Below are 16,657 nucleotides of genomic sequence, written 5' to 3' on the forward strand. Positions count from 1 at the left end.
CCAACACTTTTTCCACATTTCCTTAAGTTCCAGCCTTCTAAAATGTGTTCAATAAAACGTCCTCAGCAATCTACACACAATACCCATAATGACAAATCAAAATAAATGGAAATACCTTAATTACATGAGTATTCAGATCCTTTGCTATGAGACTCGAAATTGAGCTCAGGTCCATCCTGTTTCCATTGATCGTCCTTGAGATATTTGTAAAATTTGATTGGAGTCCACCTGTGGTAAATTCAATTGATTGGACATGATTTGGAAAGTCACACACCTGCCTATATAACGCCCTACAGTTGACTATGCATGTCAGAGCAAAAACCAAGCCATGAGGTCGAAGAAATTGTCTGTAGAGCTCAAAGACAGGTTGTATTGAGACAAAGATCTGGAGAAGAGTACCAAAAAATATCTGCAGCATTGAAGGTCCCCAAGAACACAGTGGCCTCCATCATTCTTAAACGGAAGAAGTTTGGAACCACCAAGATTCTTCATAGAGCTGGCCACCCGGCCAAACTGAGCAATCGGAGGGGAAGGGCCTTGGCCAGGAAGGTCACCAAGAACCCGATGGTCACTCTGACAGAGCTCCAGAGTCCATCTGTGGATTTCGGAAAACCTTCCAGAAGGACAACCATCTCTGCAGCACTCCACCAATCAGGCTTTTATGGTAGATTGGCCAGACGGAAGCCACTCCTCAGTAAAAGGCACATGACAGCCCGTTTGGAGTTTGCCAAAAGTCACCTAAAGACTCTCAGACCATGAGAAACAAGATTATTTGGTCCGATGAAACCAAGATTGAACTCTTTGGCCTTAATGCCAAGCATTACGTCTGGGGGAAGCCTGGCATTATCCCTACGATGAAGCATGGTGGTGGCTGTGCAACAACGCTCCTCATCCAACCTGACAAAGCTTGAGGGGATCTGCAGAGAAGAATGAAACTCCCCAAATACAGGTATACCAAGCTTTTAATGTCATACCCAAGAAGACTCGAGGCTGTTATTGCTGCCAAAGGTGCTTCAACAAAAGTCAAGGTCTGAATACTCATGTAATATTTCAGTTTTTTATATTTAATAAATTAGAAAAAAAATCTAAAATCCTGCTTTTACTTTGTCATTATGGGGTATTTTGTCTTTCTTGATGAGGGAAAAATGAATTAATCTATTTTAGGATAAGGCTGTAGCCTAACATAGAGTGGAAGAAGTCAAAGGGTCTGAATACTTTCCGAATGCACTATATTTAGAGCAATATCAAAATGCACCATTGAACAAATTCGGTTTTGGTGTGAATGAAATTTGGTGCCAGCATAGTACAAGTGTCTAGACAGGTCACATTGACATTTTAAGATTGTTATTATCTATCATACTTTCTGTGTCAATCAAAGTTGGGATTTTGAGAACATTTTCAAATATCATTAAAATAATTTCAACATATGTATTTTGAAATACATTTCAGAATTAAATAGTTTAACGTCATATAGCATTGTTATTTGACTTGTTCTATGCTCAAATATGCCAAATGTATGATTCATCTGGTTGTTGTTTTTGAAGTGTTTAGTACTACATGTGTACAAACACACCACAGACACACGCGGGTGTGTGTTGATTTCTGTGATATGTGTGTACACACACGTGTGCTTGTGGGAGAGAATGAATGGAGAATGCAGTAGCTGGCCTCACTTGCCATTGAAATATTAGATTTGCTTATGCTGTACACAAATCAAATCATATTTTATTGACCACATACACATATTTAGTAGATGTTATTGCAGGTGTAGGGAAATGCTTGTGTTCCTAGGTCCAACAGTGTAGTAGTATCTAACAATTCACAACAATACAGACAAATCTAATAGTAAAATAATGGATTTAAGAAATGTTTATATATTAGGACTAGCATTGTCAGAGTAGCAATGACTAAAATACAGTAGAATACAGGATATACATATGAAATGAATAAAGCGGTATGTAAACATTATTAAAGTGAATTGTGTTCCATTATTAAAGTGGCTAGTGATTCCAAGTCTATGTATATAGGGCAGCAGCCTCTAAGGTGCAGGATTACATAACCGGGTGGAAGCCGGCTAGTTATGGCCTCGAGTTAGACACTTTTTTTCAGTTTCTCTGTCCCAGCTTTTAATGCACCTGTACTGACATTGCCTTTTAGATGATAACAGGATGAACAGGCCGTGGCTCGGGTGGTTGATGTCTTTGATGATCTTTTTGTCCTTCCTGTGACATCGGGTGCTGTAGGTGTCCCGAGGACAGGTAGTTTGCCTCCGGTGATGCGTTGGGCAGACCCCACCACTCTTTGGCAAGCACTGTGGTTTCAGAAGGTGCAGGTGCCATACCAGGCAATGATACAGCCCAACAGGATGTTCTCAATTGTGCATCTGTAAAAGTTTTAGTGATCAAGACACATTTCTTCAATCTCCTGAGAATGAAGAGGCACTGTTGCACATTCTCCTCCACACTGTCTGTGTGGGTAGACCATTTCCGATCATCATTGATGTGTACGCCGAGGAACTTGAAGCTTTCCACCTTCTCCACTGCGGTCCTGTCGATGTGGATAGGGGCATGCTCCCTATGCTGTTTCCTGAAGTCCACGATCAGTTGCTTTGTTTTGTTGATGTTATTTTCCTGGCACCACTCAAACTGGGCCCTCGTCTCGTCATTGTTGGTAATCAGTCTCCAAACTTGATGAGGCGTGAGTGGCCACACAGTCATGGGTGAACAGGAATTGGGCTTAGCATGCACCCTTGTGGGGCCCATGTGTTGAGGATAAGCAAATTAGAGGTGTTGTTTCCTACCTTCGCCACCTGGGGGTGGCCCTTCAGGAAGTCCAGGACTCAGTTGCACAGGGCTAACGTTCCGACCCAGGGCCCCAGGCTTAATGATGAGCTTTGAGTGTACTATGGTGTTGAATGCTGAGCTATGTATGGGTATGTTACAGTCCCTGATGTCTCTCTGGATGGAGCTCCTAGCCTTGAGCTTGTCCAATTTTTGTCCAGGGACAGAACATTAGCAAGTAATATACTTGGAAACGGTGGATGGTGTACACGCCTAGAAGTCCACTCCGAACACCTCTTCTTCACCGGCGGCGTCTTGGATCAGCCTCTGAGATGAGTTCCATTGCTCCAGGAGATACGAACATGCTGGTGAGTTACCGACATTCTGATACCCAAAAGTTATTTCTGGCTGTATGTAATAACACAAAAAACTGTTCTGGGCTAATGATGTAAGAAATATATATATGCCTTGATTACAGCTTTGAGGAATAACATGACAAGGGTTTAACTCATTACTGGAGCAATTCCGCGAACCATCTACTGGGCAGCAAGCCACAATGAAAACCTCTAGAACGCTCTGTAACCCCGCCACCAGTGGTGCTTTTCCCCAGCCTACCCCGGCTTCCAGAGAACCGCGTTTACCTCCTCCGGAGCGCTATGTTGGGGAGCCTGGGACCTCCTGGACGTTTCTCTCCCAGTGCTACCTCATCTTTGAGCTGCAGTCCTCTTCATTTCCTTCAGATCGTTCGAAGGTAGCATATCTCATAATACTGATGTCTGGAAGGGTGCTTGCCTGGGCTACGGCTGTGTGGGAGCAACAATCCACCACTTGCCTTCGTCTGGAGGATTTCATAGCAGACTTGAGAAAGGTGTTCAATTCTCTGGTGTCCGGTAGAGAGGCGGCTCAGAAGCTACTTCAACTTCATCAAGACTTCCGTAGTGTGGCAGACTATGATGTTGGCTTTTGCACATTGGCCTGGAACCTGGAGTTCCTGGTTGACACCTTCCTTTATGGTTAACCTGTCTTGGACTGGGATAAAAACAGCCACATCATGAACACAAGCTAAACACCTTCTTCGCCTGCTTTGAGGATAACACAATGCAGGTTCATCAGTAGGTACGAGTACGCTGGTGGGCCATACTAGAAGTCTCCAAACTCTTATTACTCGTACTCCTCTCCATGCTATCCTGCTGTGGGGTCAAAATCTCTCCCGGTGCTCATTGACTCTGGGGCTGACAAGAGCTTCATGGATGCTACCCTGGTATCTGAGCTGGGCATCTCCACACAACTCCTCTCTATTCCCATGGACACCAGAGCATTGGATGGACACTCAATTGGCAGGGTCATTCACAGTACGGTTCTCATTAACCTGCAAGTGTTGGGCAATCACAGTGAGTCTATACAGTTTCTACTCATTGAATCTCCTCAATTTCCTGTGGTTTTGGTATTTTCATGGCTCCAGAAGTAAAATTCTACTTTTCTATATTTATTATATTTTCTATATTTCAAATTCCTTATTTATTTATTTTTTATGGAACGCAAACAAAGCATGTAGCTTTAGTGAGTCCGTCAGATCAGAGGCAGTAGTGATGATCAGGGTTGTTCGGCTGATAATGCATGAATTGGACTATTTTCTTGTCCTGCTAAGCATTCAAAATGTAAAGAATACTTTTGGGTGTCAAGGAAAATGTAGGCAGTAAGAAGTACAATGTTTTCTTAAAGACTGTAGTGAAGTAAACATACTTAAGTAGTACTTTAAAGTATTTTTACTTCAAGTACTTTACACCACTGCCCAGGACGTCCTCCTGCGGGCTTGATAAAAGCCTTAGATCTCTCCACTGTTCCTGCGGAGTACCAGGACCTCTGAGAAGTCCGGGTACTAACCAATACTCCTGCGGTGTTCAAGGCCCTGTTCAACGATGTACTCCTTGACATGTTAAACTGGTTTGTGTTTGTCTACCTCGACGACATCCTTGCCTTTTCCCGTTCGGCTCAAGAGCAAGTCCTCCAGCACCTCCTGGAGAACCAGCTGTTTGTCATTGCGGAGAAATGTGAATTCCATCGCCCCACTATCTCCTTTTAGGGATACGTCATTGCTGCAGGGAATGTTCAGATGGATCCTGGCAAGGTGAGAGTGGTGGTGGATTGGCCCTAACCCATATCTAGAGCGCAGCTAAGAAGTTTCCTGGGATTTGCACACTTTTACCATTGCTTCATTCGGTGTTACAGCACCCTGGCTTCCCCCCTCTCTGCACTCACCACTCCCAATGTTCCGTTCAAGTAGTCCCCAGCTGCTGACCGGGTATTTGTGGATCTTTCACCGCTGCCCCCATCCTAATCCATCCGGACCCGTCCCATCAGTTCGTGGTGGAGGTCAATGCATCTAATGTTGGGCCGTTCTGTCCCAACGTTCTGCCCAGGACCAAAAGTTGCATCCCTGCCCTTAACATCCCATTGCCATAATCCCGCTGAGAGGAACTATGATGTTGGTAATCCGGAACTTCTCGCAGTCAAGATGGCCCTGGAGGAGTGGAGGCATTGGCTTGAAGGGGCGGAACACCCATTCTTAGTGTGGACCGGCAATAAGAATCTAGAATATCTTTGCACCGCCAAACGCTCCAACTCAAGGCAGGCTCGTTGGGCTCTGTTATTCACTCAGTTCCATTTTACAATCTCCTACCGCCTCTGGGTCCAATAATGTTAAGCCTGATACCCTTTCTCACCTGTATAGTTCTATGGCTACACCCTCTGACCCAGAGACCATCCTCCCTACATCCCGTCTTGCAGCTACCCTTGTCTTGGGTATCGAGAGCCTGGTCCGCAAGGCGCAGTGTTCCCAGCCGGACCCAGGGGGGCAGCTAACCAGATGTTTGTCTCTGATTCGGCCAGGTTCCCGGTCCTGGAATAGGCTTATTCCGCTAAACTTACCTGTCATCCCGGCTCCCATCAGACCTTGACTTTCATTCAACAACGTTTTTGGTGTACAACCATGGTTCCTGATGTCTCCGCATTTGTCGCCGCCTGCACTGTGTACGGGCAGAACAATACTCAGCGGCAAGCTCCTGCTGGCCTCCTTCAACCACTCCCTGTTCCTCACCACCCCAGGTCCCTGGATTTTGTCACTGGTCTCCTCCCATCAAATGGAAACACCACCATCCTTACGGTTGTGGATAGGTTTTCCAAAGCCACACTTTTCATTCCCCTTTTCAAGTTAAATATTTATAATAGTGTAGTTTGATTTTCGCACTCTGCAATTTCACCGGATGTTGGCCACGTAGCATCCCACCTGACCAACATCCGGTGAAATTGCAGAGTGCGAAATTCAAACTACACTATTATAAATATTTAACTTTCATAAAATCTAAAGTGTAATACATCAAAATAAAGAGTAACTTCTTGTTAATCCAGCCACTGTGTCAGATTTCAAAAAGGCTTTATGGTGAAAGCAGACCATGCGATTATCTGAGGACAGCGCCCACACAAACACATGAAAAACATATTTCAACCAGGCAGGTGCGACACAAAAGTCAGAAATAGCGATATAAAAAACGCCTTACCTTTGATGATCTTCTTCTGCTGGCACTCCAAAAGGTCCCAGTTACATCACAAATGGTCCTTTTTATCGATAATGTCCTTCTTTATAAAAAAAACTCAGTTTAGCTGGAGCGCTTCAGTCAATAATCCATCCATTTTCCCTCCATCTAAATGCATACAAAATGAATCCCAAACGTTACTAATAAACTTTTCCAAACAAGTCAAAAAACGTTTATAATCAAACCTTAAGTACCCTTATACGTAAATAAACGATAACATTTAAGATGGAGAATCGTTATTGTCTTTACCGGCGAAAAATACCAAAGAACGTGCTCTCTTCCATGCGCTTGAAAACACTACAGCCAAAATGGGAGCCACCTAGAAAAACTACAATTTTTGGCTAATTTTTCTGAAAACCAGCCTGAAACTCTTTCTAAAGACTGTTGACATCTAGTGGAAGCCCCAGGAACTGCAATCTGGGAACGACTTGGCCTTAATTAATTAAAGTGATAGCCATTGAAAATGGAGGTAGGCTGAAATATATTATTCTCGGGGTTTCACCTGCCATATCAGTTCTGTTATACTCACAGACATTTTTAGTAACTTTAGAGTGTTTTCCATCCAAATCTACCAATTATATGCATATCCTAGCTTCTGTGCCTGAGTAACAGGCAGTTTACTTTGGAAACGCTTTTCATCCAGACGTCAAAATACTGTCCCCTATCCATGAGAGGTTAAAACCTGTTGAGGCTAGGGGGCAGCATTTTCACTTTTGGATGAAAGGTTGCAACCTTATTGCTGATTAATGTTTAAAACAACCTAAATATTGATTGCATACGTCATTTGACTTGTTTCTACGACCTGTAACAGAACTTTTTGAGTTTTTGTCTGGAGGAATTGCTTGTGCTTTTTGAGGACTGAATGCTGGGCTGAACAAGCTAACATCAAGTGGCTAAATTATGGGCTTTTTGGAACTTTATGGAACAAATCAGTCATTTATTGTCGAACTGGGATTCCTGGAACTGCCTTCTGATGAAGATGTTAAAAAGTTAGTGAATATTTATAGTGTTGTTTTGTAGCTTCTGTTGACGCCACAATGGCAGCTATTTCTTTGGGTTCTGAGCGCCGTTCTCAGATTATTATTATTCCGTAAAGTTTTTTAAAAAATCTGACAAAGCGGTTGCACAGAGGATACATTTATCTTTAATTCTGTGAATAACACTTGCATCTTCTATCAATGTTTATTGTGAGTATTTCTACAAAATCACCGGATGCTTTGGAATCAAAACATTACTGCACATTACTAGTTCTTGTTTTCTCGTCTTCCCGGTTCCGAACTTTCTGCCTGCCCTGAGCCTGCCTGCCATTCTGTCCCTTTTTGACTCTGCCTTGGCTTTCGGACCTCTGCCTGCCCTCGACCTGCCCTTTTGCCGGCCCCTTTGTTATAATAAATATTCTGAGAACCGAACCATGTGCCTCCATCTCGATCATATCCTGCGTCGTGATACAAACATTTAAGAAAGTTATTTTTGCAGTGTACTGTATGAATTCCAATGTTCCTGCTGTAGTATACAGCTAGGCCATAAAGTACAGTAATAAGGCCATCCTGGACAGGAGGAGAACATTTTCTTACCAACGTATACCAATGTAACTAATGTATTGTATGACTATGCAGTCCTGATGATTCCTGGACAGGGGGAGTTGAATAGAAGAATACCTATGTTAATATCTTACTGTTTGGAGACCCTTTATTGGATTTTTGACATGCATATGTTATTTCTATTGTTAAGTGGGGAGAAGTGACGATGGAAGCAACATATTTGTACTGTAATGGAAAACTGTAAATTATACAGTAAGTTTTTGAATTATTAACAGTATAGTACTCTGAAACGTTTCACTGCAGCATACTGTACATTTTGGTGCATTGTGGGAAAACGTTTTGTCCGGGGAAATAATTGCTGTATTTCTAACGATACTGTGATTTGACCCCACAGAATACACTACCGTACTGTATTTATGGAGCGCAAAAACCTTTTGAGCACTAGTGGCTCATTACAACTTCTTATTAATGGGGGGCAGTATTGAGTAGCTTGGATTAATATGTTGTTGCCTGCCTGCTCCTCAGTCTCAGTTGCTAATATATGCATATTATTATTACTATTGAATGGAAAACACTCTAAAGTTTCTAAAACTGTTTGAATGATGTCTGGGAGTATAACAGAACTCATATGGCAGACAAAATCCTGAGGAGAAATCAAAACAGGAAGTGAGAAATCTGAGCTTGGTATTTATTCACCACAGGTCCCAATGAAATCCCCTTGAGATAATAATGATGTTGCACTTCCTAGGGGTTCCACTAGATGTCAACCATCTATATACATTTGAATGAGACTTCTACTGTTGTTTATCATCTAGGTGTTTATGTATGTGTATGGTTGCCTAGATTGGTTCTCAATTAGAGGCAGCTGTTTATCGTTGTCTCTGATTGGGAACCATATTTAGGCATCCATCTTCTTTGGGTATTTTGTGGGTTATTGTCTATGTCTAGTTGCCTGTGGCTGCACTAGTATAATATAGCTTCATTTTAGGTTTGTTGTTTTATATAGTTTGTTAAGTGTTCTTCGTCATTCATTAAAAAGTATGTATTCTAATCACGCTGCGCTTTGGTCTCCTCACTCCGATGATCCTGACAGCTATTTTTTACATTGTGAGTGAGACTGCTGTACCAATTTAACTCCAATGTGGTTATAGTTCCCCAAAAACTTAATATGTATAGGGGACAGATAGGCACAGCAAGTCTCTATAGTGGCAGCAAGTCTCAAACCGTAAACAATATATTAGACTCTGGTTTCTCTTCATTAACCACACCAGGCGTGGGGAGCATTTTCTAGGGTTGTGTCCTTCTATCTACCGTCTTGTATTTTCTATCGACAGACTTGGGGACAGTGCTAGTAACAGTGTCTTTAACGCGGCTGGTGCTGTTCCCCTAGTTCACAGACCACTCCAATACCTGAAGGACTGGGGACGAAGGAAAGGTAACAGTGGCTTGACTATGGCCTGACCTGACTCCCAAGTCCATAGACCACCCCCCTCAACCCGCTGAGGCCCTCATCCAAATCTCCAATTAAATTATCAGACCTGGACCCCCCAATAACCCATCATGACCCTGACAACACACTCCAAATAGAAGGACTTTCCTCAGACGGCTGCTCATGGTTGCCTCCCCACTAGGGAATCCACCTATAGACAGTACAAGGTACGTACATAGAACTGCCCCCATGGAAGTAATCGTACTGAACACACCCACCAACTGTTTGTGAGTGCTCCGTGGCCAGGTGGGTCTGGGCCCTGTTTGCTCCCTCTGTCTTCAAGCATCCGGAATCCAGCTTTGCCACTGCATCGCTCCTCCTCCAACACCAACCCAGGCAGATGGACAGGCCCTCCACCAACCCCAACCCCCTGCTCTCTCTTTATCCCTTTCACCCTTCCTCCCTCTACTCTCTAACTCTCACAGAATCAGACCAGAACCAGGAACCATTAATCACCAGACCTGAAGAGGCACGGAGGAAGGACAAAAGCTCTAGACCTACACCCGGAGTGAGCAAGCCACAGGGGAGTATCATCACTGACTTCCGGGATTTGTGCTTCCAGGTGTGTCTGTTCTCTCCTTTGACTGTCCTTCCTCCACTCTGCAGATGCAACACCAGTACCATTTCCAGCAACAGACCCAGTCAATACACAGGAAGAGGCACGGAGAAGGGACCAAACAACAAACATTCACCTGGAGCGAACAAACTATAGAGTGCCACACTTGACCTCTGGGTCTAAGGCTCCCTTGTGTGTCAACCTGTTCCTCAGGTTGTCCTTCCACCCCTCCACAGATCCCAACCCATCACTAGCCCCAGCCCCAGTTCCTGCTTCTCCCAGTCCCAGCACCAGACCCCGCACAACACCGCACGATTTCCGGTAGCCGCACGATTTCCAGTCCTGGTACCAACACCAACCCAGGTTCTTCCGGTCCCAACCCCAAGACCAGCACCGACCAACCACAATTGCCACCTCCATCCAGCAACTGACTTACTATGTAAGTGATGGACTGATGATTGTTACTAGTTATTATTTGTTATTTTTTTATTCAATTTTTGCTGTTGTTGTTGCTGTTTGATTTGATTAACTTAAATTGGATAGATTGCTTATTGTTTGAATTGTTAATTATTTAGAATTTGAACTAAATTGTATTTGAAATGTAGACTTTTTGTGAATTTAGGAAAAATATGAAAAAATTGACCTTAAAAGGTTGACATTTTGCCATGTCCTTTTGGTCTGTTTGCCCTGCAGTTGCCTTTGGAAACCTTTGATAAATAAGTTCCGCATTGTAACCAACATCGGAGAAGGCATGTTTGCGGAGGGACGTGGTATATTTAGCTAGATACCCACTCTACTGGTGCCAAAATTTGACTGTAGAGTGTCAGCAAATATAATTACACATTTACACTATTCATCCATGGCAAAGATACTTACAGTGGGGAGAACAAGTATTTGATACACTGCCGATTTTGCAGGTTTTCCTACTTACAAAGCATGTAGAGGTCTATATTTTTATCATAGGTACACTTCAACTGTGAGAGACGGAATCAAAAAAAAATCAGAAAATCACATTGTATGATTTTGAAGTAATTAATTTGCATTTTATTGCATGACATAAGTATTTGATACATCAGAAAAGCAGAACTTAATATTTGGTACAGAAACCTTTGTTTGCAATTACAGAGATCATACGTTTCCTGTAGTTTACACACACTGTAGCAGGGATTTTGGCCCACTCCTCCATATAGACCTTCTCCAGATCCTTCAGGTTTCGGGGCTGTCGCTGGGCAATACAGACTTTCAACTCCCTCCAAAGATTTTCAGTCTGGAGACTGGCTAGGCCACTCCAGGACCTTGAGATGCTTCTTACAGAGCCAATCCTTAGTTAGCCTGGCTGTGTGTTTTGGGTCGTTGTCATGCTGGAAGACCCAGCCACGACCCATCTTCATGGTGTTTCCACCTTCATGCTTCACGGTTGGGATGGTGTTCTTGGGGTTGTACTCATCCTTCTTCTTCCTCCAAACACGGCTAGTGGAGTTTAGACCAAAAAGCTCTATTTTTGTCTCTTCAGACCACATAACCTTCTCCCATTCCTCCTCTGGATCATCAAGATGGTCATTGGCAAACTTCAGACGGGCCTGGACTTGCGCTGGTTTGAGCAGGGGGACCTTGCGTGCGCCTCAGGATTTTAATCCATGACGGCGTAGTGTGTTACTAATGGTTTTCGTTGAGACTGTGGTCATTGACCAGGTCCTGCCGTGTAGTTCTGGGCTGATCCCTCACCTTCCTCATGATCATTGATGCCCCACATGGTGATATCTTGCATGGAGCCCCAGACCGCGGGTGATTGACCGTCATCTTAAACCTTCAATTTTCTAATAATTGCGCCAACAATTGGTGCCTTCTCACCAAGCTGCTTGCCTATTGTCCTGTAGCCCATCCCAGCCTTGTGCAGGTCTACAATTTTACCCATGATGTCCTTACACAGCTCTCAGGTCTTGGCCATTGTGGAGAGGTTGGAGTCTGTTTGATTGAGTGTGTGGACAGGTGTCTTTTATACAGGTAACGAGTTCAAACAGGTGCAGTTAATACAGTTAATGAGTGGAGAACAGGAGGGCTTCTTAAATAAAAACTAACAGGTCTGTGAGAGCCAGAATTCTTACTGGTTGGTAGGTGATCAAATACTTATGTCATACAATAAAATGCTAAATAATTACTTAAAAATCATACAATGTGATTTTCTGGATTTTTGTTTTAGATTCCGTCTCTCTCAGTTGAAGTGTACCTATGATAAAAATTACAGACCTCTACATGCTTTGTAAGTAGGAAAACCTGCAAAATCGGCAGTGTTTCAAATACTTGTTCTCCCCACTGTATATGTTTTCCCTTTCATCTGTGTCTGCTAGTTACTAGCTAGCTAGGGCTTGAGCCAGCATGGAACAAAAGGGGGGAGGATCATTCAAAACTCTGACACAGTTGTCATGTCAACACATCCGTCAGTGCTGCTGTGAAATGCATCACAAAAGACGTCAAATGAGAGATGTATAAAAAAAATGTACATCTTTGATGCTATTTTAAATGATTGAGGAGCTTTGTGTATCACCGCATTTGCTTGAGATGATTTGATGGCAACACTGCTCACTGCATCCAAGTTGCTTGACATAGGCGTTACAAAGAACTATCAGTCAAAGTGAGCTCATGAATATATGCTCCCCGCCCAATCAACCAGTCTTTTCAAACTTCCTTGTAGTTTGCCATGAGAGAAACATTTATTTTTGTAAAATGTTAAGCATCTCTATCCCCCCAAAAATTCTAGGTGATATTTTGGTCACTCAAAACGCTATTTTATATGGGAATCAGATTGACTGTTCGGGACCTTTAAGGCCTCTAGAAGTGTAAGTGATATAAAACACAAATAATAAATTAATGTGGTGTCATGTATGTAAAGACTTTACCTAGCAGCCAACCTGCTTACACCAATCCCTTGTAATTATAGTAAAATACTGTGAAATACAAACCCCTCCCCTCAATGAATCTCATCCATCCATCCATTCCAATTATAGTAGCATTTACTTTTCTAGAGTATAATACAGTCAATTGTACAGTGTTGTACTGCGTGTCATTACACGGTACTTGCTTTGATAATGTATTTATATAACAGTAGGTCTATTGTAATAAATAATACATATTTGCCAAGAGCTGCCTGCAAGCTACTGTTAAATTCACGGCAACCCCTTTATACATGGTGGTAAAAGAGCCTGACCCTAGGCTCTTTACTTTACAGTAACTGATAATACAATTTTAGGAAATAGATTCTGAAGGGAGGAAGTTATGGTGTGGAAGTCTTTGAGTTAATATGGCATTACTGTCTAGGATGGAATTTGGATTCTCACAAGAGCCTTGTTAAAAATAATCATACAGTTTGACAGTTTAAGATGCATTCATAATAATAGGCTGCTCCAATATCCTTACGATCTTGATTATTATTTCATTGCCAAGGTTAGCTTCTCCACTATTCATTATATTTCAAATGACTATGCAACCTTTGTAGGACAGAGAATGCAACCTTACTGAAATAACCCATTCAATCATGTTTATCACTATGATAACGCAGGAATTAGCACCATGATCTTTTTATTATTTATTATTTCACCTTTATTTAAATAGGCATGTCAGTTAAGAACAGATTCTTATTTACAATGACGGCCAAACCCGGACGACACTGGGCCAATTCTGCGCTGCCCTATGGGGCTCCCAATCACTTCCGGTTGTGATACAGCCTAGAATCAAACAAGGGTCCGTAGTGATGCCTCTAGGACTGAGATGAGGTGCCATAGATCTGGAGCACCCCAAGTGGTGCAGTGGGTTACTCGGGTTAAACATAGGTACACTGCATCAAAGCATTGCATACTACAGTAAATATAGTATAAAAGTAGGAAGGTAAGTTGTCACTACAAATAAAAAATGTGTTCTCAATGTAATGTTGGAGCTGTTGTACTATATTTAATTTTCCACACATTGAAAAGAGTACATAATCTGTTCAACAAACTTCCATTTTAGTCCATTAGCAAACGTTCTAATCCAGAGTGATTTACAGGAACATTTTGGGATAAGTGCCTTGCTCAAGGGTACATCAACAGATGTTCTACCTAGTCAGCAAATTGATTTTAACCAGCAACCTTTTAGTTACTGGTTCAATCTACATAGGCTACCTGCCGGCTTGGCTACCTGACATACAGATTAGTGTGTGTGTGTGTGTGTGTGTGTTTGCGTGAGTGTGCGTATTTCAAGTTTTATTAGTCATATGTATGGGATACGTATGATATACGGTACATCGTCCAACGAAATGCTTACTTGCAGGTTCCTTCTCCAAAATGCAATAACAATAAGAAATAATAAGACAAGAATACGAACATAACGTAAACGACAGCAGAATATAATTATACATTTTAGCATAAGAATAATACAGGAAGGCACAATTTATAGTCCAATATTTACATGTGAATTGGGGAAGGGGGACGGGGGGAAAGTGTATGAATTGGGCAGTATAATAGTCTGGTAGCAGCAGTTGTGATGTGTGTAGCATGTGTGTGTGTGTGTGTGCGCATGTTTGCTAAGGTGCGGAGAATCAGAGCAAATGGCCAGTCCCGTTCAAGTCTTCAGCAGTCTGATGGCTTGAAGATACCACCAGGCTCAGAGACAGTTTTTATCAGACCTCATGCTCCGATACCGTCTGCCCGATGGTAAGGGAGAGAACAGCTCATGGCTGGGGTGTGTGGGGTCCTTTATGATGCTTCGTGTCTTCCTCAGACACCATTGAGTAAATTCCCTGGAGAGGTGGGAGCACGATCCCAGGGGTGTGTTTGGCTGTCTTCATTACCCGCTGAAGGGCCTTGCAGTCATGGATGGAGCAACTCCCATACCAGGCTGGGATGCAACTGGTCAAAATGCTCTCGATTCTGCAGCGGTAGTATTTGTAGAGGACCCGGGGCAGTATGCCAAATTTTTTCAACCATCTTAGGAAGTAGAGACGCGCTTGCGCCCTCTTGACAAGAGTAATGGTGGTGGTGTTGGTCCATGACAAGTCCTCAGTGATGTGGATGCCGAGGAACTTATAAATCATGACACTCTCTACTGCAGTCCCGTTGATGTGGATAGGGGCATGTTCCCTCCTCTGCTTCCTGAAGTCAACAATCAACTCCTTTGTTTTGCTGACATTGAGGGAGAGGTTGTCATCACAATACCACAATGCCAGTTCACTTACCTCCTCCCTATGATCTGACTCGTCGTTTTTGGTTAGGCCTACAACCGTGGTGTCGTCAGCAAACTTGATGAAGTTGGTGTCGTGCAAAGCCACACAGACTTGTGTGAACAGTCCTACTGCAGAGGACAGAGGACACACCCCTGGGAGGCCCCTGTGTTAAGAGTCAGTGTGGAGAAGGTGTGGTCTTTTCCGTTTGCCAATCCTCACAGCCTGTGGCCTGCCTGTCAGGAAGTCCAGGATCCAGTTGCAGAGGGTGATGTTCAGACCCAGGGCTCTGAGCTTGGAGTCAAGCTTGGAGGGAATAATAGTGTTGAATGCTGAACTGAAGTCAATGAACAGAATTCTCACATAGGTGTTCCTCTTGTCCAGATGTGTTAAAGCTGTGTGAACAGCAATGGAAATGGAATCTTTCATTGATTTGTTGGAGCGGTTGGCAAATTGGAGTGGTTCCAGTGTACATGGCATGCTGGCCTTGATGTGGGGTGGGGCATGACCAGCCTCTTGAAGCACTTCATGATGATCGAGATGAGCGCGAAGGGGGGATAGTCGTTTGTGCATATACAGATGAAATCACATACTGTGTTTATGTGCATGTGTGTGTGTGTGTGTGGGGGGGTTAAAGTGGCCCACTGTCTCGCCCCGCTGTACACTGAAACCAGATCAAGGACCTTGATTTACTATGTGTTGCCTGTTACCTCAGTTTTCATTCTCAATCTCTTTCTTGCTCTTGGTTTTCTGTTTCTCTCCCGGAGGCAAAACCCTAGAGCAACTGGTGAACTTGTGAACCTGTGTGTGAACTCTGTAACAGCAATCTACAGAACACAGCAGGGTCTCGCCTGTGATATAAAATCATTGATCAAGAAACAAAGTGGTTGCTACTGAAGAGGAGTGTGTCCTAGGTTATTTGAAATCACAGCTATCAATGACAAGGTTATAGAAAAGATAAGCAGTCATGTGTGATTTCATCACTACAAGGCCCCTTGAATAATATGGAATTCAGTGACTATGTTTGCAGGAATTGGGTTGTTTACTTTTAACAATATCAGGAACGTTCTAGGAGACGATCTGTAAATTCTTGGAGTAAAAGTGCAGTTTGTCTTGTTTTCCTTTTTCTTACTCAACCCCTTTTCTATGTACTTCTTCCTTGAGGGTAAAAATAATACTTGTTTACTTGGTAAGGTAGTCTCTGCATGTGTAAAAATCCTCAAAGTAACAAACAAACAAAACAAAGGTTTTACGTCTGGAAAGAGCGCATAACTAGTTACAATCTTCTCAGTTTCACGCCCACCGTTGCCATAAATCAAAATACATTAATGTGGAGAAGAAATGGGAAGCCGAAAGGCACCCACACAACAGACAGAGTTGCAATATTATGTGCATATCTAATGTAAGTATTTGCAATATGGTTTTACTATTCCTGAGCAAAATGTGCCTATTTGATTTTGGTAGGACAGAGACATTGTAACAATTTATTCATGACTTATCCATGATC

The 16,657-nt window shown here is 42.9% G+C and overlaps 1 protein-coding gene across 1 annotated transcript in view; it reads right to left on the reverse strand.

Annotated features, from left to right (window-relative positions):
• Nucleotides 1-16,657, reverse strand: part of LOC115105115 (cadherin-18-like) — a 228,250-nt gene that overhangs the window by 70,541 nt on the left and 141,052 nt on the right. The gene's annotated exons all lie outside the window — the stretch shown is intronic.

The sequence above is a fragment of the Oncorhynchus nerka genome, linkage group LG22, assembly GCF_034236695.1.
Source record: "Oncorhynchus nerka isolate Pitt River linkage group LG22, Oner_Uvic_2.0, whole genome shotgun sequence".
Lineage (NCBI taxonomy): Eukaryota > Metazoa > Chordata > Actinopteri > Salmoniformes > Salmonidae > Oncorhynchus > Oncorhynchus nerka.